The sequence below is a fragment of the Triturus cristatus genome, chromosome 2_1 (assembly GCF_964204655.1).
Source record: "Triturus cristatus chromosome 2_1, aTriCri1.1, whole genome shotgun sequence".
In the NCBI taxonomy this organism is placed as follows: Eukaryota; Metazoa; Chordata; class Amphibia; order Caudata; family Salamandridae; genus Triturus; species Triturus cristatus.
This window is the reverse complement of record NC_140581.1, coordinates 641,386,008-641,408,462: the sequence shown is the minus strand read 5'-3', so window position 1 is coordinate 641,408,462 and position 22,455 is coordinate 641,386,008.

Genomic DNA, 22,455 nt, shown 5'->3' with positions numbered 1-22,455 from the left:
TACTCTAGTTCACCGGGCCATCTATTCACTGTTATTTCAGGACATTGCTTTCCAGCACCATGATATCCTTTGGGATGATTGATGTGCTTAATAAATACAAATACAAAGTAATGCAGAGTGGAGGGGCAAACAGTGGATTGGCATACACTGGAGTGTCATACACTGGAGTGGAGTAGACTGGAATAGGAACCTGTGGAGTGGCATAGAGTGGTGTGGCATAGAGTGGAATAGCATATAAAGGAGTGGCGTAGAGTGGAGTGGCATAGATTGTAGTGCCATACAGTGGAATAGCATACAGTGGAGGGGCGTACAGTGCACTGGTGTGGAGTAGAGTGTGGTAGAGTGGGCTGGCATGCAGTGGAATAGCGTAAAGTGGAGTGGTGTAAAGTCGAGAGTGAAATAGCATATAATGGAGTGGCACAGATTGGAGTTGCACACAGTGGAATAGCGTAGAGTGGAGTAGTGTACAGTGGAGTGGTATAGAGTGGACTGGCGTACATTGGAGTGATGTACAATGGAATAGCATACAGTAGAGTGGTGTAGAGTAGAGTAGTGCACAGTGGAGTGGCATACAGTGTAATCGTGTAGAGTGGAGTGACAAAGAGTGGAGTGACATGCAGTGAATTTCATAAAGTGCAGTGAAGTACAGTGGAGTGGCGTAGCGTGAAACAGCATAAAGTAGAGCAGAGTAGGATGTAGTGCCGTACAGTGGAGTGGCATAGACTGAAGTTTGGTACAGTGGAGTTGCATACAGTGAAATGGCTGTGTTTTGCTGCGCTCTGCGTTCCCTAGTTATTGGTAAGCAGTAGGTTTTATTGTTGCTCCCTACCTAGTACCTCTTTATGACCAAAATAAAAGGTTTTTGAACTGAGCTAAAGTGTTAATAGGTGGAGGAATGTATTTATATTTTTCGTATGTTTACAGCACCGTACAGAGAACAGTGCTTTCTTTAAGGTTTATAAGTAGCGCGGTAATGTTTATGTATTACCACAGTACTCCTTAGTCTTTTTTGCAAAGAGTTAAATATGTGCAAAATGAAAACACACTGTAGTACACTATATTTTATAAAACATAATGTAGTACATTGTATTTTACATTTATTAACATTTTTTTTAAATAGCTCCTGAAGTACTTCTGAAGAAGTATTGCAGTACTTCATAAATTGTTTTAAATATATAGAAACTTATAAATAATCTTTCCTACCTATTACCACTCTAGTAAGGTGGTGATAGGTGGGGGGAAATATATAATTTAACCCTTGTCTATATTAAGGGTGTAACGCCGAACACAGCAAAAGTGTACTGAGAACAACATGACTGCCTTTAATTTTTGTAAAGGCTGACATTACCCGATCAGATAATGCCTTCCTTCGCTATGTACCAAGGTAGTTTCACGAAATACTTTGACATTTCTCAAAACTACCACAGCAACAGATATCACAAAGTTTAAATGCCTTATAACTCAGAAAATACTTACCCTATTTACCAGTAGTTCCTAAAGAATCATCTGCACACCATAGCCTATAATCCTGACGAATTTCGTGCAAATCCAACTTGGTGTTTGGCTGCTAAGAGTGAGTACATAGACTAAGGAAAATGGATTGGTGGTTTTGGAAAGCCCTTTTATCTTTTCACCCCCTTGACCAATCACCATGAAATTTTGCCTCATCCGTCAATGTAGAAAAAGAAATACACCTGCAAAGTTTCATGGAGATTCATCAAATGACACAACGTTATTAATGGTAAAAAATGTAAGGAATTTCTATCTTTAGCAACCCTAATTATAACTGCGGAGTGGCAACTGCCACTCTGTAAGATAGATAGATAGCTGGATAGATAGATAGATAAATAGATAGATAGATAGATAGATAGATAGATAGATAGATAGATAGATAGATAGATAGATAGATAGATAGATAGATAGATAGATAGATAGATAGATAGATAGATAGATAGATAGATAGATAGATAGATAGATAGATAGATAGATAGATAGATAGATAGATAGATAGATAGATAGATAGATCTGACATAACAATATTTTAAATTGGTGGCTTATGGCTTTTTTGTTTAGGAAGTGCTTGCTGCATTCACCTAAAGACAAAGTGCTATTCACTAATTGTTCTTTCCCATTCTTTTGATTTACTATGGTCACATATAACATGTGGAATAACCTTTTTTTATGTTCACAAAGTAACAACATGCACAAAGTAACACCATACACACACAGACTGCCTTAAATGTGCTATGAAGATATTAGCCCTTTTTCAAATGTATCTCTCCACTTATAATGCCCATTTGATCATCTTATTGATTTTGATATTGCTCTTCTTTGAGAGTACAGCTTAACATTGCTCATACATTCTGCTAAGGAAAGGGGCAGTACCGTAAGCTTTGATATAATTGTATCCTCAAATATTACTTCATCATGGGATATTGTTTCTAGGACAACTGAGGATAACAAATAGTCCCTTAACTATTATTGTTTCTACTACAGCTGGGGGTCACACAAAATCCCCTATTATTAAAACAGTTCCTGAAGAGGAAACAGCAAAACACTGGACTTGTAAGTGCTTGTAGTTATTCTTAATGAGATATCCACTACAGCCACTAACAATTGATGGGGCCAACTCTGACCCCGCTCCTGAAGGCAGTCCAGGCTAAACTTCTCCCCTTGATTGCCTGGGGCAGTGAGGCAATGCGGGGAAGAGACTCTAAGGATCTGGACAACACACAGGTCAAAGCATGCAGAACTATGTTCTGTCTTCCGCCCTACACATCACTTGCTCAAATAAGGTTTGAGTTCGGTCTTCTACAACAAACCTTAGCCAGGTATGGTGCTTATATCATCTGTTGGCAAAAGATCATGACCGCCACTACAAACACGCTAAATTATCTGTTATGGCACGACATCCAGCACAGGGAGGTCTCCCAAGCTAGAGGTTACCTTCAGTTACCATGGAATCTACCAAACGTATGGGACTTTGGGACACGCAACTCGGCTATTTAACTTTTAAAAAACTAGTCTGGAAGTCCATAAAACTAATTTTCTTGGTGGAGTTTCTCAAATAAATCTCATGCCTGGATGACCCTGAACTCCTACAAATCACTTGCCTCACAAACATTTTTCAACCAGGGATATCCTAAAGCCACTAAAATGTACTTTCTAAGGCACAGACTGGGGGTTATTCTGTGCGCTCAGCATCTTCCACCATGGCTGAGGACAACAGTACAAGACAGTTGCAGGCTGTGTAACACCAAGCAAGGAGACATTTTACATCTAATCTGCTCATGCATGGAACTGTATCAAGAACAGCAACAGCTCCTAAAATAACCTCTTAAGCAGAAAGTCACCAATACCAGGAGGTAAGCAGTGCTGGCCTGCTTAAATCTGGAAAATACACAATTGAACTGTGAATTGGTAAAATTCCTATGCTGGCCGAACAAAAAATGCCCAAAATACCAAAAATTTGAAATTTTAGATATCAACCGTAAAGCTCTGACCCTGCAGTTCATCCTGCAGACGGGAAGAGGCCTTTGCCTGACCACTCAAAGGACATTCCTCCTGCTCTATAGTGAAAACCTCACAACAAGTCCAGATAATCTGAACAACACACATTACATGATTTTGGTAAATTGACAAGCACGGCTGGAGCAAAAAATCTGTGACTTCACCTTATAGTACCCCGCGAATTAAAGACAATCACCAATGCCACTATTATCAATTCTGATTTTAAATTGCAAATACGTTTTCCTACCTCTAGGTTTTAACTGGTTTTACATGAAGACTTGGGGGCAGATTTATGAGCCCCTTGCGCCACTTTTGCGTCACTTTTCCCATGTTAAAAGCTACGCAAAAGTGGCGCAAGGGGCTCATAAATCTGCCCCTTTGTCTTTTACAAACATAGCGCTCAAAAAGGTAGCAATGGTGGACAAAATTAAATTGAATGCTTGTCTAAATTTGTATTTCTTTTAAGTGTTAAAACTGCAATGGTTTTAGTTAACTATGCAAAATAAAGAAACTTGAAACTTGAACACTTCAGCCATCATAAGAATCAGAAGGGGGCAAGGGCAGGTCCTGCAGTGACCAAAGAGCTGCTCTGAACATCATGTACAGACACTGCAATCGATGGTTGGAAAAGGCTAGCTGTTTGCACTTCATACAACCTGCACACTAAAGGCTGAAGCTGCCCCTATAATTAACACTACAGTCGTGCAGTACAGGCTATCCTGGAGACATAAAGTACAGACACAGATGAGCCGGCTCTGTCTATATAGGTTTATTGCTGCTTATCAGTTGTTGCAGGCCTGTGCTCACGTGTGGATGGAAGACTGAATTGATGGGGTACGTATTCAGCAACAGATTGTAAGGTTCTTGCGAGACGAAGGCCATGATTCATAAACGTAACGCATCAGTTTAGCATGACTTTTTTGATGCTAAACCTTTTTGGGGATTAACAAACCAATGCAAATTGGTATTTGCGTTGGTTTATATGAAAAAGTAACGCGACGCAGCGTGAAACACTGCTTTGCGTCAAGAGGGCATTACTTGGGTGGTACATGGGTGTTTCTCAATTTTGTCACGCGTCATACATTAACTAATTAACTGAATTTAAGAGCGCACGCCACTTTTGCTCTGGTTAATACAATTTCTAGTAATGGAGTGACGAGACTTAGTTTATCCCACCTGGGTAGGCACATTTTGTTGTTCAGATTTATGGTGCACCATTTGTGAGTTTGGACTGTGGCTAATTGTTTTATGAAAAAGTGTTAATAAGCAGGCGTGACCCATGTATTGCTGTTGGGGGTTTGACTTGGCACAGAGCATGTTTTGAGTAACTGTGGGCGTTTTGTTCATTCACATATTGGTTACTTGTTATGTTCATGAGTTTGGTTTTCTGTTATCATCATTATGTACTCTTGAATGTTTTACGCATGCATATATTTCTTCAAGTAAGTGGTTTGTTTTGTTAGAACTAAGGTTTTTTCCCTCACCAACGGGTCACCATTTTTGCATGGGGTAACATAACGAACACAGTTTGATCAAGTGTCATGTAATGCTTATGCTGACGTGATTTTATTTTTATCTTAACTACCCCTTACAAAGGGCGGTGGCCCAAAATGCATTGGGTAGGAACTTTCCAGGTTGATACATTGGGAATGTTGAACCACCATGCACTGTTAGAGAAAAGGCTAGATTGGCATTTTGTTTAACTTATTTCTTGTACTTGCTGTTTGGAAAATTAAAGAAAGAATATACATCGGATTAAAACAATGGAAAAAAATGAGTCAAGACTGCTGATTACATTAAAATTCAGTTTGAGGGTGGTGCATCCCAGGCCTGGAATACCTGACAAGGTTCCAGCTTCCTATGGTACATAGTCGTTCCCCTGCAACCACCCATGCTTTTTGATATTAAACCCTATCTACTAACATTAGTAGACAGGGCTTAGTGTCAGAAATTAACGGCGCTGAAAGGCACATGTTAAAGGAGAAATGTTTTGATTTCTCGATGCTTTTCTGACTTTGCATGTGTGCTGCACTGTACAACACACAGGAAAAGTAGAAATAGTTTTTGAACTTGTAGACCCATAGTATTTTGAACCGGAAGTGTACCCCTCCTGCACAAAACCTATGGAAGACTCAGGCACACATCCTAGCACTATGGTGCTAATGTGTGTGCCCAGCGCACAGTGGCACAAATCAGCAGCAGCACTAGGGAGAGGAGAGGAGAGTGCCATACCTCTGAGAATGTGGCGCTCTTCTGTTATCTCCTTGTAACGCAACACAGCGCAGCCTCTCTGGGTGCTGTGCTGCATTGTGTGACACCTTCAGGGCCGAAGTGTGATTTGCCACCTTCATGGTGACATCAAGATTGTCACCAAAGCACCTGCTGTTGGTAGACTAGTCTAATGGCCAAATGTAAATTATCATCTACTGTACTTTCCAAATTTAAGTAGCATTTAACTAGACAATTCAAATGGCTATTTTTTGCAACTGCAAAAACCCCAGTGGCCAAGTAATGTATAAATGTGAAATGAAGTTCCAAGAATAAACTATTTTTATATTTAGAGCGCTTGCAGTTTTAGTTTAGGCAATGCCCTCTTTCAGACTTTCACGACCCACGTCGATAACAAATGTACTAGACAGCATTCTCGTATAGTTAACGCCTCTAAACAGATCAACCCTCTCCGTGTCCCCCAAATGTTGGAATGGTCGTTCATCCATTTGTTCACAGAAATCCTGCTTGCTCCTCCAAACCTCCAAACCGTTCCTCCTGTCACAAACCTTCCAATGATAACTGTGCCTCTTCCGCAAGATAAACTTTGCTCTCCTATTTTTCGACGTTTCCCCTTCCTACCTTTTCGCAAGGTGTGTTGTACCGTGCAAATATTTTGGTTTCACTTGGTATAGCCATTGCTTGAACCCATGCTGCCTGTCTGGCTGGCGAAGACTGTACACTGACTGAATTGCATCATGTAGAAAGCCATTTCTCCTCGATTTAATAAGGCATAAAAGCAATATATTTGGGAGAGCTCCGTGGCTTATATGAGACATGAATAGCTAGTAATATCTGGCATTAAGCTTTTAATAAACTGTTGGCTCTTGTCGACAGAAATAACTGTACACCTATAAAATAGAAGAAAAAAATGGTAAATGGAAAATATCTTCTGCTCTAGAGTAAAGGTGAATCCCAGATGCCTTATCGCGGGATCCACACTAGCTGATAAAGTGTTTTTCAGCTTTCTTGCCTCATTCAATTATAAAACTTGGAAAATTCCTACAAAAGTGATGGACTCTCATCTGAAGTTCTGTCAATTTAAGAACTTTCCCAGATTTGACATGTGTCACTTTTTGAAAGACATGTTCACTTACTCCGTGTCCTATATCCACTCACAAACTCGGTATTTCGTCTTGGTCCAGACAGATTATGTGCTGTTTGAAGCCTGAAATGTTTTGGGCACTTTGGTGTATGTTACACATATTGTCAATCCCTCTAGCAGAGTGATGTACCGAGGAAGCACACGCATGCGTTGAATCTGTGTGTCCTGTGGATTCAAATAAACATACATTTAACTCTGTGCTGTTTCATTTCATACTGAAATATGTCTATAATGTATAGGAAGAAACGCCTTAGAATCCTAAGAGGATATTTACATATTCTCAAAGATTGCATAGTTTCAGAAATGTAGCTGAACTCTCTGAAGGAGTCCCTCTAAGTAATACTCAAACCTATGTAATAAGATAAATGCAGATTTTACTGGCTAAATTGTGAAGGGAAGTCCTGATATTTTTAAGGACTGGGAGGCGAACACCATGCTTTCTTAAATTGCTATTTTTATTACGGCAGCCTTGAACCATAATAAGCTGCACTTTCCAGGGAACCCTTGGTCATACCCCGCAGGTTGTGGGGAAAGGAAACTAACAACTACTCATGAGCTTAGTGTCTACATATAAAAGTGACCAATAAGCATTAGCCTCTTTTGTTGATGTGAAGACAAAATAAATCCATGAATAACAAGCATTTGCAATGCAATAAATAGGTCTCGCATTAGTCAATGTTTGAGCTATTGGCACTTCAAATGCAAAAATTAAGCAACAAAAGAAATTATACTGGGTGGTGTAACATCTATTGTTTGTGATTGCTCCATGGGTAACTAAGTTAATATTGCGCATGTGGGCAAGGCCATTTTAAATGCAGGCATAATAGAGCTGGTTCATTGTCTGACTTTATTGTCGGGGGTAACTAAGATAAAAGCAACAATTAGGGGTCGATTCCGATCTCACTCGGAAGGGTTCCGAACGCGATTCGGCGGGAAAAAGGTTCGAGTCGGACGTGTGTTTCACGACCGACTCAGACACGTGTACGAGTAAGCAAGTATGATGCAAGTGTACGCGTGTGTTCCGACCGAACCGTTTCCGGATCTGAGGCGTTCCAACTGACTCGTACGGACACGATTCGCACCGTGCAATGGAGACGTTTCACGACCGAGCGAGTACGATGTATGCGTCGGACAGCCGGATCAAGCCGAAGATTCCGGCTCGCAAAACGTCCGGGAAGCTGCCTTTGGGGTCCGCATCGGACCATCATCACTCGCAGCCTTACGACTCGGACACAGGGGGAGACCCAAGGGTCTCCCCAGCACAGGCATGGACGGTGCGGATGGCACCAACGCGTACCCACTGTAGGGGGGGGCCCTTGTGCGAGACGTACCCATTCAGTCAATGGGAGCTGTTAGTTATGGGATCTCTGGTTGGTTAAGGCGTGCGCCAAAGCCAGGCAGAGACCACCACTCTAGTCAGGGCAAGGAAGTTACAAGCCAAAGATAACCCCTGCTCACTCCCTTGGTAGCTTGGCACGAGCAGTCAGGCTTATCCCAGAGGTCATGTGTGAAGCATTTGCGCACGCACACAGCAACAACATCCCAGGCACATCACAAAAGGAACTCCACACAAGGTTATATCAAAAATAGCCTTTGTATTATCATAACACATTAGAATAGTAAACACATATTATACATGGTGCCACCTGGCACTAGGTCATATTTACAAGGGATTATTTACACATGAAAGGGCCACCTGGACCACTGTCAGAACCATCACAAAGTGAATTTAGTAAATGCAGAACATATCATAATCATAGAACACAACCAGTAACTACTGGTAACCACCGTACTTAGCATCAGCCTGTAACATAAACTACATTATGCACAGTATCATATCAGGCGCAAATTATATTCTGCGCCAACCTCACCAGCATAAACACATTATGCAATCCTCTCACAGGTCTAAACACATTAGGCCCTAACCTCCTAAGCATAACTCACATTAGGGGCGTAAATCACACAGTGAGACATAATCTCACTAGCATAAACCATGATATGCAAAACAACCTCATAATCATAAAAGACCACATTTAGAGGTATAACACAGGATGCGTAAAACTTACTACATGAATTACATTTCCTAGCACTAAAATACTTTTAGCACATAGTTAACATTAGGGCCTGGCGCCCTACAAACCTAACAATCCCCCTGGCCAACTGGCCATCTCAATGTTGATGGGAAAAGCCATCAATAGTTGGTCGGATGATTGGTGGCCTGTCGAATTGGGCCAGGCCCCTACCCCTAAACAGTCAGAAAAAAATCTAGGCCTAAAATTGGATCAGGCCCTGACCATGAAAGATCATGTGGCGGCGATAGTAAGCTCATGCTACTATGGTCTAAGGCTTCTCAGGAAAAGTTTTCCCTATCTGCCTACTTTCCAGCGCAGAACTTTAGTCCAGGCAATGGTCATTAGTCGTCTGGACTATGGCAATGCCCTTTTGGCAGAAGTGGGACAGACTCAATTGGCCAAACTTCAAGTAATTCAGAATACGGCAGCACGATTGATCTTGACTTGCCCGGCAGGATCGGCTTTGGCCCCTCTGCTGTGGGAACTGCATTGGTTAACAATAAAGAACAGATCCTTTTTTAATATCTGCTGTCTTACACATAATGCATTGAATGAAAGAGGCCCTCTCTATTTGCGTCAAAAACTACTAAAGTATTCTCCTGCCAGAAAACTTAGATCCAGCTCTCTGGATCTTCTCCAGGTTCCCAGAATTCGCCTTACCCGCATCGGAGGTAGAGTCTTTTCATATCTAGCGCCAAGTTATTGGAATAAGCTCCCTCTAGCCGTACGTAAAATTCCAACGCTAAGCAGTTTGTTTTAATCAGGACACCTCTCTTGCTATCCGGATCTTTTTTTTACCCTCAGTACATTCTCCTAGTTAGCGCCTAGATGCCCTAGGGTAAGTTGTGAGCTCAAAAAACCACTTAACATAACATAACATAACATAAAAAAAATTATGCTCCTCTTGGGGGGAGGGCGGCCCGCTGCAGGACGGGGCCGCCCTGACTCTGCCAGGCACCACTCACCTGGGCTCTTTGGTGGGACTCCTCTGGGCTCTGGAGCGGGACCGGCACTCTGCTTTTCGCCCGGTCCCTCCCTTGGGACCAGGGCTTCACCAGGGCAGCATGCGGGGCTCCGTCTTTGTCACAGGAGCCCCGCGGGGAATCCTGCTCCGGTCTCTCTCTGCGCCCGGGAGACCAGCGAGGCACGGCACGGCTTCTCCCAGGCCGGGGGATGCGGAAGTGGAGCACACTAGGCCACGCCCACAGTCAGGCGGCGTGGGCCTGACTGCCTAGTTTTTCGGCGGGCCGAGGCGGTGATTTCTTCTTTGGGGCAAAACGAGGGGTAGGCTCCCTCAAGTTCAAAAATACACAGCGGGGTGGGCACCCGCCTCAATCAAGGGCAAAGTCGCGGGGTGGGCACCCGTGCACAAAAATAACAGCAAAGTCGCAGGGTGGGCACCCGCGCACACAAATAATTAAATGAGCGGGGAAGGCACCTGCAAAGCCCTGGTAATTCCGGGGGAATCCCTACACTGGGGATTCCCTCAGGCAAGAGGCAGCTCGGTGCTGCGAAGCCTACGCTCTCCATCAGCTGGGCAAGTTTAAAAAGCAGAATAAAGTGCTCCTCAGGCGCTGGAAGACTATAGCAAGCCTTGGCAAAAGCAAAAATAAAGAGCAACAGGTCCCAGCAGTCGTGGAGGCATCAGGGGGGCAATGTAGGGCACAGGGGCCAGCACACAGGGCCCTCCAGCACGGAGGCAGCCCCCATGGCGGTCCCTCTTGGGCCCCAACAGCAGCAAGACCCCTCCTGCCAGGATCCAAGCAAGAACATTCTCATGGGGTCACAGCCCCTTCTTTTATACCACTATTTCCTTTGTGACACAGCACAGGGCTGGGGGAAAACCAGATGCAACTGGTTTGGGGGAGCTTTGGAGCACTTTGTTTTGCTCAGCTCCTCTCTCCTTTGTTAGGTGGGGTTTAGGTGCTCAGACGCACCACAGGGGGTGGAGCCAGCATTGTGGAGGGAAGGCACAGTCCCAGGTGCAACTCCTCCCTCCCATCTACATGCAGATCTCTCCATTCACCACCGGGCAGACTCACCCTGGCTCCTGGAATTCCCCAGCCCACTCAGCTCCTGTCAATCACAAGCCAGACATACAATTCACATCACACAGCACACAGAAATGCCAACTTCTAAAAGTGGCACTTCTCCACTAGTCACAATAAATCTGCACACACCATTGCGCAGCATTTATTCTCACGAGTTCGCACATACTAAACTCGACCCTGCACTCCACTTACATCAGGAATTACCATGGACACACATATCCCCCATGCATTCCTATGGGAGGGCAGGCCAATCTCACCACATGCACTCAGAGAGCGCACGCACTTTACACTGGGCCACAGTGCTAAAGTGCGCAGAGGTAAAAAATTACTACCAATATGTGAGAGCTTAAGGCAAAAAGTTCAGGGGTGAACCTGCCAGAAGGGCCAAGTCCAACAGGAGCCCATGTATGCGTTGTACAACTGGCTCCCATTGACTTCTATGGGAGCCCGACCGAACCGAGTAGTGCAGCATGCGGCCGCATCGTACTTGCTCGGTCGGACTGCAGGGGTTTGGCTCGGTCAGAAACCACTCCAGTGCCGGCTCGGTTGGAGAGCTTTCAGACCCAGATCAGAATTGACCCCTTAATGTTAATAAAAATAAATGTACTTGAACATTTAATTAAATTTTGCTAACATGCAGAAAATTGTTTGTGAAAAGTGTGAAAAGAGAAAATGTAAGCTAAAGGTTATGAAAGTGAATGAGTGAGTGTAGCTGAAGCCACAGACTTAACACCATGACTAAGAAACAACTTAAGTAAATGTTATCAAAATAAAACAAATTATGTAAGTTAAATGCACCCAAATCTCAAAACGTGCTCCATGACGAAAAATTACTTTTGATAGGTCCAACCCGTGTCTGCACCATCTTCTCTTGTTAACCAACAAACTGAAAGCACACAATGTACTCACTGAATTCGGATAAACCAAAATTAGTCAGGGTATTGCAGAAATATAACTAGTTCAAAACAAATTTGACATGTCCTTTTAAAAGGGCTGGTTTGTCAACCTAAACCACGTGAATAGTCCAACATATGTGCTGAAAATAAACGAAACACTTTGGATACATTATACATGCTACAACACAAATATTGACGAGGCATAAATACACCATAGGGCCGATTTCGTTGTCGGGTGGAATTGCTTCCACCTGACACCCTCTCGTAAACGGGACCAACCAACCTCCGGTCGGCAGTCCTGACCACCTGATTTGAATGTGATCAAACACTGTTCAGTCTCATTCCAACATTTCCCTATGGGAGCATGTGTTATGGCCATAAACTGGCTGTAGTACATGCTCTCATGGGGTAATGGGAGGTGGTACAAAGCCCTGCACCCCATGGCAGGCACCTTAAAGTGTCTGCCATGGGGTGCAGGGATTAACAGAGGGCACCATAGGTGCCCCCTTGGCCGCCAACCAGAGGCCACACACACAAGGGGGCCCTGCTAGGGGCCCCCAACAAGCTTTCCAAACTAATCCCATCAGAATCCCAAGGGCGGAAAGAACGCCCTTTGGGATTACGGGCCAGCCTCCAACTGGCTAATGGGCTCCTTGAGCTCATGAGAAGCCGATCAGAATGACTGGCTTGTTTCATTGCCGACCGGCTGTTTTATAATTAGCCGGTCGGAATTGAAACCGACAGTGGCGGTCAGAAAGCCTCTGACTAGAGGCCGGAGGCTTTCTGACCGCTCTCGTTATAGACCTCTATATGTTTTAAAAGATGCGTGCAACAAATAATTATGTCTTTAAAAATAAACAACACACAGGAATTAAATATAAATTAATAAAACAACAAATACAATGACAAAATGAATGCTGCATAGGCCTGGTTATTGCCCCCGGTCTGGGTAGTTACATACCTTAGACTCTGACGCCACATGGGTGGTCAGGGATACGGGGGCAGCTGACTGCATTTGGCAGCCAGGAGAGTAAGGCACTGGAGCTGACAGCATACACTGCAGCCAGAGGTTAAAGAGCACCCCTGAGGGAATGTGAACAGCGGCACTGTCAGGAGAGGCACTGCCAACAGCGGGCTGAGTTTCTGCTGCTGCGCCGGGCTGCAGCAAGGCAGGCAGTGACCATGGCAGGTAAGTGCACCCGCTGCCTTGTTCTGCAAGCTTCAGTTATGCCCCACATGTTCTTCTCCGAGCTCCTGGCTATGCAGCTGCAGTTTTCTCACTGCCTGCAGGTTTCAGAGTTGGCAATATGTTGCAGGCAATGTCAAGCCAACTGTTCCTGGCTCAGAGCTGGAGCTGGGAGTAGAGCAGGCCAAGTCTGCACAGCACACCCGGCAGCTGAGGTGCTGGTGGGGTTATGAGGCAGTGGTGGCTGCCCGGGAGCAGAGCAGCGAGCGGCGCACACAAACACAAACAAAAATACAGTGGGCTGAGTCTGCATGGCACGCCATGCCCAGAAGCTGTGGTGCTGGCGGGGCTCTGAGGCAGTGACAGCTGTGAGCGTCAACTATGCCAGCATCCATAGATACAAGTTATAGGTGCTCACACAATAACACATGCACACATTTAAAACAAGTTGTGCCAAAAGAAACACATAAACAACTACAGCGTAAGGAAAATTTAGTTGTCTGGTGCTCCTGAAATATAAAAACAGAAGGGAAGCATCGGGAGCGCTACCAATAATGATCCAGGAAATACAAGAGATGCAGGGGTGAACCAAATGAAGCAGAAGGCAGGATTACACTCCGTTTAGAACGAATACAGCTGGTCTTGCAGACAGCGCAAGCTCACTGCCTAAGCACAACATAAAAAGGAAGAAAATAATCACAGGAAATCCACCAGCAACAAAAAAAACAACTTATTTTGAATTCCCCTGGTGACTTATCAGATATATCCAGGAGCTTGGATGATGTAACGTCATGTATGTCGTTTTGTGACGGTACCTTAGGAAGAAACAGGAGTTGTAGCAATTGAAGCTGAAAGAAGGAATCAATAACATTTACAGCACTGAAAATATAACGGTAGTGGAAAACAAATCTGAGAAATTATGGAAAGTGGAAGGATAACATTTGCCTTGCTATCCTTAAAAAAATCCATCCAGACTTTGCCTTACTATTCTAGCTTGGAATATCCACATGTTATTACTAGACAAGAATCTCATATTATGCTTCTTTAAAGCACATTCACTACTAACAAATAAGTAAGAGTCACTGGGTTGCAATACAATACCATGAATGTTGCTGTTCTGGATAAATCAGCAGATATAAGAATGTTATCTAGCCTTGTTTCAGCCAAAATGATATGGAGGCATGTCTCCTCTAGTGGAATACGCTTTAAAGGTTGTTGTATCTTTTTCAGCCAAAGACATAACCATAGTCCATCTAGCTAATGTAGGAGAAGATATAGGAGCATGTTTTTTTTCCCGAAAGATTAACACATGAGGAGAGACTGCTCTTTAATTCAACCTAAGAGAAACATTATACACAACTTTGTATGAGAAGGAAAATAAGGATACTCAACACTAGTGGGGGCATTCTTCATACACAGCAAAGAAGAACACTGAAAGAATAAAATATCTTGTAGGTACTTGTGGTTGGACCTTTTTTTGACACGGCGTCCCCCCAACTTTTTGCCTTCTTTCTCCTATTTTTCTCACCCTCTTTTTGTTAGCTTTACGACTCTGGGCGCTTCACCACTGCTAATGAGTGCTAAAGTGCATATGCTCTCTCGTTTAAACATGGTATGATTGGTTTATACCTGTTTGGAATATTTAATTTACATGTAAGTACCTTGTACAGTGGTATTCCATATAAACAGGGCTACTTGTGAGCCTGCAGCTCTGTTTGTACCACCCACTGAAATAGCCATTCAAAACTGTCTCAGGCCCGGCACTGTAGGGCCTGTGTGCACAGTTTTCTGCCACAATGACTTAGCATTTAACCCCTTCCCTGCTCATGACGGAACCGTTCCGTCATGAGCCACGGTTGTCGTGTGCTCATGACGGAACGGTTCCGTCATGACAATCCTGTCGGCGGCCGCTCCGCCTGCGCGGCGCTGTTTCCCCGCCTGTGCGGGGCGACAACGCAAATGGGCGGAGTCATGACGGAACCGTTCCGTCATGAGCACAGCTCAACTGTGGCTCATGACGGAGCGGCTCCGTCATGAGCACAGGCCCACCGCGCTGCCCCCCTGCCCCCCCCAGCGCTGCAGCGGAATGTCCGCAGCAGCGAAGGGGTTAAAGTTACTTGCCAAGCCTAAAACTTCCATTTTACTACATATAGGTCACCCCTAAGGTAAGCCCTAGGTACCTCTATAGGCAGGGTAATGTGTAGGTAAAAGGTGGGACATGTGCCTTCATTCTGTGAAATGTCCTGGTAGTGACAAACAACCTATTTGGTGTATCACTACTGTGAGGCTTACTCCATAGGCTATCATTGGGAATCCCCTTACATGTGTTTAAGTGGTAATTCCTGATCTGAGATGACTAGCGCTGCCATGTTTGGTATGTTCAGAACGGTAGTGGGAAATCATGTAGGTGTATTTTTTATTACTATTTTAGAAATGCCACTTTTAAAAAGTGAGCATTTCTCTGTGCTTATAACTCTTTGTGCTTTGCAGCCTGACTCCAGTCCATGTCTAGGGCAGAGTGACAGCTACACTTTGTGCAAACCTTCCATACAGCCTTCACACAGGAGAGGCTGGGAGCATCTGCATACTGATACTCTTCCTGGGCTGGGGGAGAGGGAGGCTGGACGAACCTATATTTGTATAGGGTTGTCCTGCCCTCACACAAAGGACTTGTTTACCCCTTACTTACTGTATGTCTGAAGCCAGGTCTTGGATTGAAAGAGATTGTTGTACAGTTGTAAGGTTTCTTTTGAAATGCTTCCTAGAGCAAAAACATTTTTAGTGTAAGTACAAGGGGTCTGACCCCATGATTGGTGAGCACTTTTGGAACTGGACCTGAATCTCTGTCAGGAGCATTGCTGAGCTGCACAAAGGACTCATCTGAACTGCCCTTCTGTTGTTGCCCTGCTGCCTGCTGCCTTCTATCTGCTGGGTGGCCTAAATGACCCCCTGCATGCCTTTCTGCTTGTTGCTCTGATGCCAGCTGCTCCCTGACTCTGTTCTGCAAGGACACTGTGGTGCTACAAAGAGAGATTGCCCTTAAGACTGCAGGTCTGGTTGTGCTGGTCTGCCTGCCCACTGCTGTCTGCCTCCTCTCTAAGGGGCAGACTTACAAGCCCCTTGAGCCACTTTTGTGTCACATTTAACATGGGAAAAGTGATGCAAAAGTGGCGCAAGGGGCTTGTAAATCTGCCCTTAAGTGTTCTCCCAGGGCTGGTGGGTTTGCTCTGCAATCTCCAAACCAGCGTGTGGTAAGCGATGGGTACTTCCACGCATCACCTCCCCTGCGCAGCAGTAAGGAACCAATGAATCACCTCCCCCAGAGCAAGGAACTGACGCATCACCTTGCCTGCAACCCATTTTGTTTGTGGGCGCGACGCATCCTGAGGGACTTTGTGTGAAAAGTTTTGCATCTGCAATTTGCTTTGAACTGAACTATTTTTAACATTTGAAAGTCTTATTGTTATTACTGTATTGTGGATTTTTGTCGTTTTGGTTAAGATAATGATTACTTATTTTTCTTAACCGGTGTGGTGTCCATTTGTAGTGTTTTCACTGTATTACTGTGTGTGTTCACAAATGCTTTACATAATGCCTTTAAGATAAGCCTGTCTGCTTGTGGCAAGCTACCAAGGGGGTGAGCAGGGGTCATTTTAGAAGTGTATCCCCCTTACCCTGACAAGGAGCAAGGGTCCTTATTTGGACAAAGGTACCTACCTCTGCCAACTACAGACCCCCATTTCTAACAATTCCCTTTTCAGAACCAACTCAGACAATGATCATGACCTGGGTGATTAGTTCACTCATCCCTATCAAGATGACAATTGATATGAAGACTTGCAAGTGGCCTTTAAACCTCCTCAGAGACTTAACTGTTTTCCCCACCTAGGCCAGCCACAGAAGAATATGCTTCCAACATAATGGTAATGAGTAGGGCTGCCAAAGTTCTCAGCTTACATCTTCACCCCAAGGAGTTAAGAACACAATTTTAACAGAGGATCTCCAGTCTGGACAGACACCCTCAGAAACTTCCCAGTCATCTAATGAAGTGCTGACACCTTATTAGGTGCATGGGCCAAACCATGTCCGGCCTGCTGGTCAATCATGAGGTTGCTAGGCACCATCGCCCTGCTCCTGGCGACCTGTATTTCCTTTCTCAACAGTCTTCACCAAACTGACTTGTAGTGCGGGCCTCCACAAGTTGTTCCAACCCCAATAAATGTCCTTCCACTCCCCTGACAGGGATTCTAAGAGATTGGAAATGTTTAAAAACATGTCTTCTCTCCCACCAGCCTTGCCCTCCGTTCTATTAATGTCAGTTGCTAGCTGGGCCATTATTACCATGCCCTTTGGTACTCTGTAGCACAAGTCCTCCCTGGTGTGCCTGACGATGATTTTCCTATCCCATCTCAGGTGACTCCAGGATTTACTGATGTGGCCAAGTTAACAATTTGTTGTGGCATGTACACCACTGATTTCATTGGGCAGATTTTTTTATCTGTGTTGCCATTCGCTGCAAGAAATGGCTGTGCTCTGCTCCACTTGGTTCTCTGGCAATGTCCAGTCCTTTGTGATTGACATGGCCTTTTACAGGCCATTTGGGGGACATGAATGACTCCACTTTCGAACAGTTTAAGGAGAGTAGGGGTACAGCTCACTCCCTGGGACTCTCCAACCCACCTCAACAACTACAGCATTTCCACCATTCCTTTTGCTGCTTTGGCCCTGGCAACCTATACCCCCAGGCTGTCTAACCACCACAGGGGACCAGGTGGTTTTGCAGCAGAGGTCAGCAGGCTGTGCAGTCCACCACCCTTCTTGCAGTTTCTCTCACCAATCTTCTTTAGTGCAGCCTTACAAGAGCACAGCCACCCAGTGGGAGGCAGAATCCACTGATTCTATGTGGGTTTGCATGTCATCACCTCAGACAGGTGAGTTCAGCATATTGTACACAACAGACATATCCTACCCTTCCTTTCTTCTCTGCCGCACCTTCTGTCATCCCCCAGTGACTGATTGAGACCCATCTCTCCATTTTGTGCCAGGAAATGCAAAAGCCCAAAAGGGCTATTGGTAGTGTGCCAGTGCCAGATGTAGGACTTTGTTATTATTCCCACTACTTGCTGGTGCCCAAGTAGAACGAAGGCCTTCATACAATTTTAGACATGTGCCTTCTCAATGCCTTCTGCAAGGATAAATTCAAAATGCTCACCCTAGCCCAGGTCTTGTCTGCCCCAACGCTGAAGACTGGATGGTGGCGTTGTACCTTCAGGACACTTATTTTCATATATCCGTCCTGCTACAGAAAACCTATTTCCATATACCCGTCGCTGTACTTCCCTTTGATCTCACCAGTGCCCTTCGGGTGCTCAGAAAAGGGACTCTCTGTCAGAAAGAACATTACGGAAGGTAGAAACTTTCTCATTTATGCTTTCCATTCTACCACAGAAACAAGTGTGGATGGTTGTTAAGATGCCTGTGAAGATTCTCCTGAGTTGTATGGAAAATTGATTCAGAAGCTCATATCTCCACTTAATTTTATATTGGCATTTGTTTGAAATGTTCAACTGTGTGATAGGCATGTGATTTATTCTAAACTGTCTGATCAATCTATCATTAAGGCTTTCATTATACAGTGCTTACCTGACATTCACTTACTTCCATGATCACCACTCTCCGCAGAAAGTCAAATGGCTATGTAATTGTATCAAGAGATACTAAATTAGTAGTGTGGGCCGTCTGGGCTGCACCAGAAAATATGTCCTCAAAATCTGATGTCACACAAAAGTGCTCAAACTTGACTTGACCCCACTACTCAGAGGTCAAATTTAAGAGAAAACTATTTTCTCTTTCAATGACAATGATAGTATCAAGGAGCACACAAATATTTTTTAAACAATTCAAATGTCAAGTACAATTATAATCTCTCAAATCATAGAATTAATGAAGCATATGTCACTCACAGATAGACGACCTGCAAAAAAACTGAGGATATTTTCTCAGAAGACCTTACCTTCTTTATGCTATGGGGAATCTGAGCGATTATATATTAATCAAGAAGGATTTTTCTAATAAGATTAGACTGCATCAATTTATCAAGAAGGATTACTCCAATTGTGTAAATTCTTATCCCAACCGAAGAACTGAGGCATTTAAATTCGGTGATTGACAGCACGCTACTGGGGACTCTCAGCACACAAGATAGATATTCTCCATCAGGAGGTTCGCTACATTGGTATTGATTCCATGTCACATTCTAGCCCTGATGAAGTCTTTTTCTGGACGAAACGCGTTGGCTCGTCTGATGCATGTATTCCTTCATCTAATTGTGCAAATAAAAATGACATAACTGAATACAAGAACTTTCAGGACTTCAGTCTACATATGTTTCATTAATGATACAATTTGAAAGATTATAATTGTACTTGACATTTAAATAGTTAAAAAAATTATTTGTGTGCACCTTGATACTATCATTGGCTATGTAATTGTATTGTGCTGCCTTCAGGATTAAGGTTATAAGCTTTACATGCAAATTCATATCATGCAGGCCACACTAACACATCCTTGCCAACTGAGTATCACTGGCAGGTCCTTTGGGGTGCAGAAAAGGGAAATGGTTGGAAAGGACAGGCTTAACCTCTATTGCCACTGAAGCAAGGTAGATTTTAAAGTCTTAAGCTTTAAGAGTTCTACCTACAATTAATAAGCCCTGCATGTCCAATACTCATATCACTCTCTAAAGCTCCCTCTCTACCTCTGCTGTCAGTCTCCTTCTACTGAATCTAAAGCACAATTTCCCCAGGGAGTTAAGGGTTGCAGCTTTGGAGCACGGCTATTGAGTGGGTGTAATATAGGGGTTAGTTTTGTCTCAAGGAGCCTTTCCCTGTGTTCTCAGCTTGGCAATAAAAGATTAATACAAGATGTTTTCAACTGTATCAATTGCTCTGTGAGTTCCTACGCCCTCATGGTCCTCCACCTCAGCTTAATCCTTCAATATATACAATCTGATCTCTTTAAACTGTAGGAGATTGTTAGAAATGGGGGCCTCTAGTTGGCAGAGGTAGGTACCTTTGTCCAAGTAGGGACCCTCCTTCCTAGTCTGGGTAAAATAACCCCTGCTCACCTCCGTGGTAGCTTTGCATGAGCAGACAGGCTTCTCTCAGAGGCAGTGTGTAAAGTATTTGTGCATACAAACAGTAATACAGTGAAAACACAACAAATGAACACCACACAAGTTTAGAAAAATAAGTAATCTTTATCTAAACCAAAACAAGACCAAACATTACACAAATCCATCATACAATACTGTAAAAAATAGTTACTCTACTGTACCAACTGGTAGCTGCTTTTAGAGCTACTGCGATGCTGAACACGGCAGAGTCTAACAATTCCAGCCAACCATGTCAGTACGAGTTAGATAAAGCGTCAACAGGCTTAAAGACAGTACCTTTCTTGTTGAGGCCAACATGATGTTACAAGCGGGTCAGGGCCTGCTATCGCGGTTGTAATGTGAGATGGAAGCATTGCAGCATGCAGTGTCCTCGCGGCCCGCTGCCTGCAGTGGCTCGTTGACGGAGCCGGTGAAACCAAGGCTTGCGTTGCAGGGTGAGACGGTGCTTGTTGTCTGGTGGCAGAGAAGCCCTGTGCTCAGTCAACACCAGTTCTGTCCTCTCTGGTGCAGCTTCCTGGTAGGAGGTGGAGACAGCATTGTGGAAGGCATACCGGGCCCATTCAGGTGAAAGGAAATCTCCTCCCCCTACTTTAAATGCAGCCCAGGTCTATAAAAGCAGCCCTGACTGATCCAGAAACACTACAAGGGGGCAGAGACATCATTGTGGAAGTCAGACACAGCCCTATTCAGGTGCAGGTGCTATCCCTCCCACTACTCTAAATGCAGACCAGGTCTATTTAGCCTAGCGCTGACTCATCCAGAGTCTCTGGAGCAACTGCACATCCCCAGCCCCTGTCACTCCAAAGCCAGACAGTCAATACACCTCTTGACAGAGGCACAGTGGATGGCTAAGCAAGAAAATACCTGCATTCTAAAAGTGGTATTTTCAAACACAGAATGTAAAAATCAACCTCATTAAAAGATGCATTTTAACATTGTTTCCAGGGGTAGTTATGTTTATAAGATGTTATAAGCAAAGTCCCCATTCTATCGTATGGTAACAAGTAGCCGTGCAATAGTGATAAACGAAATTGGCAGTATTTCACTATCAGAACATGCCACACACACCAGGAGATGTCCTGCCTTTCACATACACTGCATCCTGCCCACAGGGAAGCCTTGGGCCTACCTTAGGGGTGACTAACATTTAAGAAAAGGGAAGGTTAGGGCCTGGCAAGTGGGTGCACTTGCCAGGGCGACAAGGCAGAACCAGACTTCACACAGGCTCTGCAACGGCAGGCCTGAGTTACATTTACAGGCTGCTTATGTGGGTGGCACTATCAGTGCTGCAGCCCACTTGCAGCATTCGATTTACAGGCTCTGGGCACACACAGTGCACTGTACTGGAGACTGATTAGTAAATCAAATATGCCAATTATGGACTCACCAATCCATAACAATAATATACAAAGGGAGCACTTGCACTTTGACACCGAACAGCAGTGGCAAAGTGCCCAAAGTATTTAGACCAGCACAACGAAGTCCAACACACAGTAAAAACACAGGAGGCAAAGGCAAATGTACAGGGGAAACCCACATAAATTTTACCAGGTCTAACACGTGTTCCCTCAAGCTGAAATTTGGGGAGAACTACCAACCCTCTTGGGAGTTCTCTTCACTAAAGCAGAAAAATCTGGACAGACCATCAGCATTGGTGTGTTCTGTACAGGGTGGTGTTCCACCTTGAAGTCCATCCTCTGTAGGGAAATGGACCACCTCAACAACTTTGGGTTCTCACCCATCATCTGCATAAACCATATGAGGGGCTTGTGGTCGGGCTGAACCCAGAACGTATTCCCAAACAAATAGGGCCTCAGCTTCTTCAGCACCCAGACCACAGCAAAAGCCTCATGCTCAATCACACTCCACCTCTGTTCCCATTTAAGTAACCTTCCACTAATGAAGGCTACGGGTTGGTCTAGGCCCTCTTCATTTAGCTGTGAGAGCACAGCCCACACACCATGCATCTGTCTGCACAATGATTTCCTGTGAGAAGTTAGGTGCCTTGAGCACTGGCGCCATTCACATGGCAGATTTCAGGGCATCAAAAGCCTTTTGGCAGGCTTCAGTTCAGTTCCCTTACCTGAGCTGCTTCCTTGAAGTCAGCCCTGTCAAGGGGGAAACAATGAAGCAATAACCCTTGACGAATCTCCTGTAATACCCAGTACAAAATAAGAAGTCTCTCACCTCTGT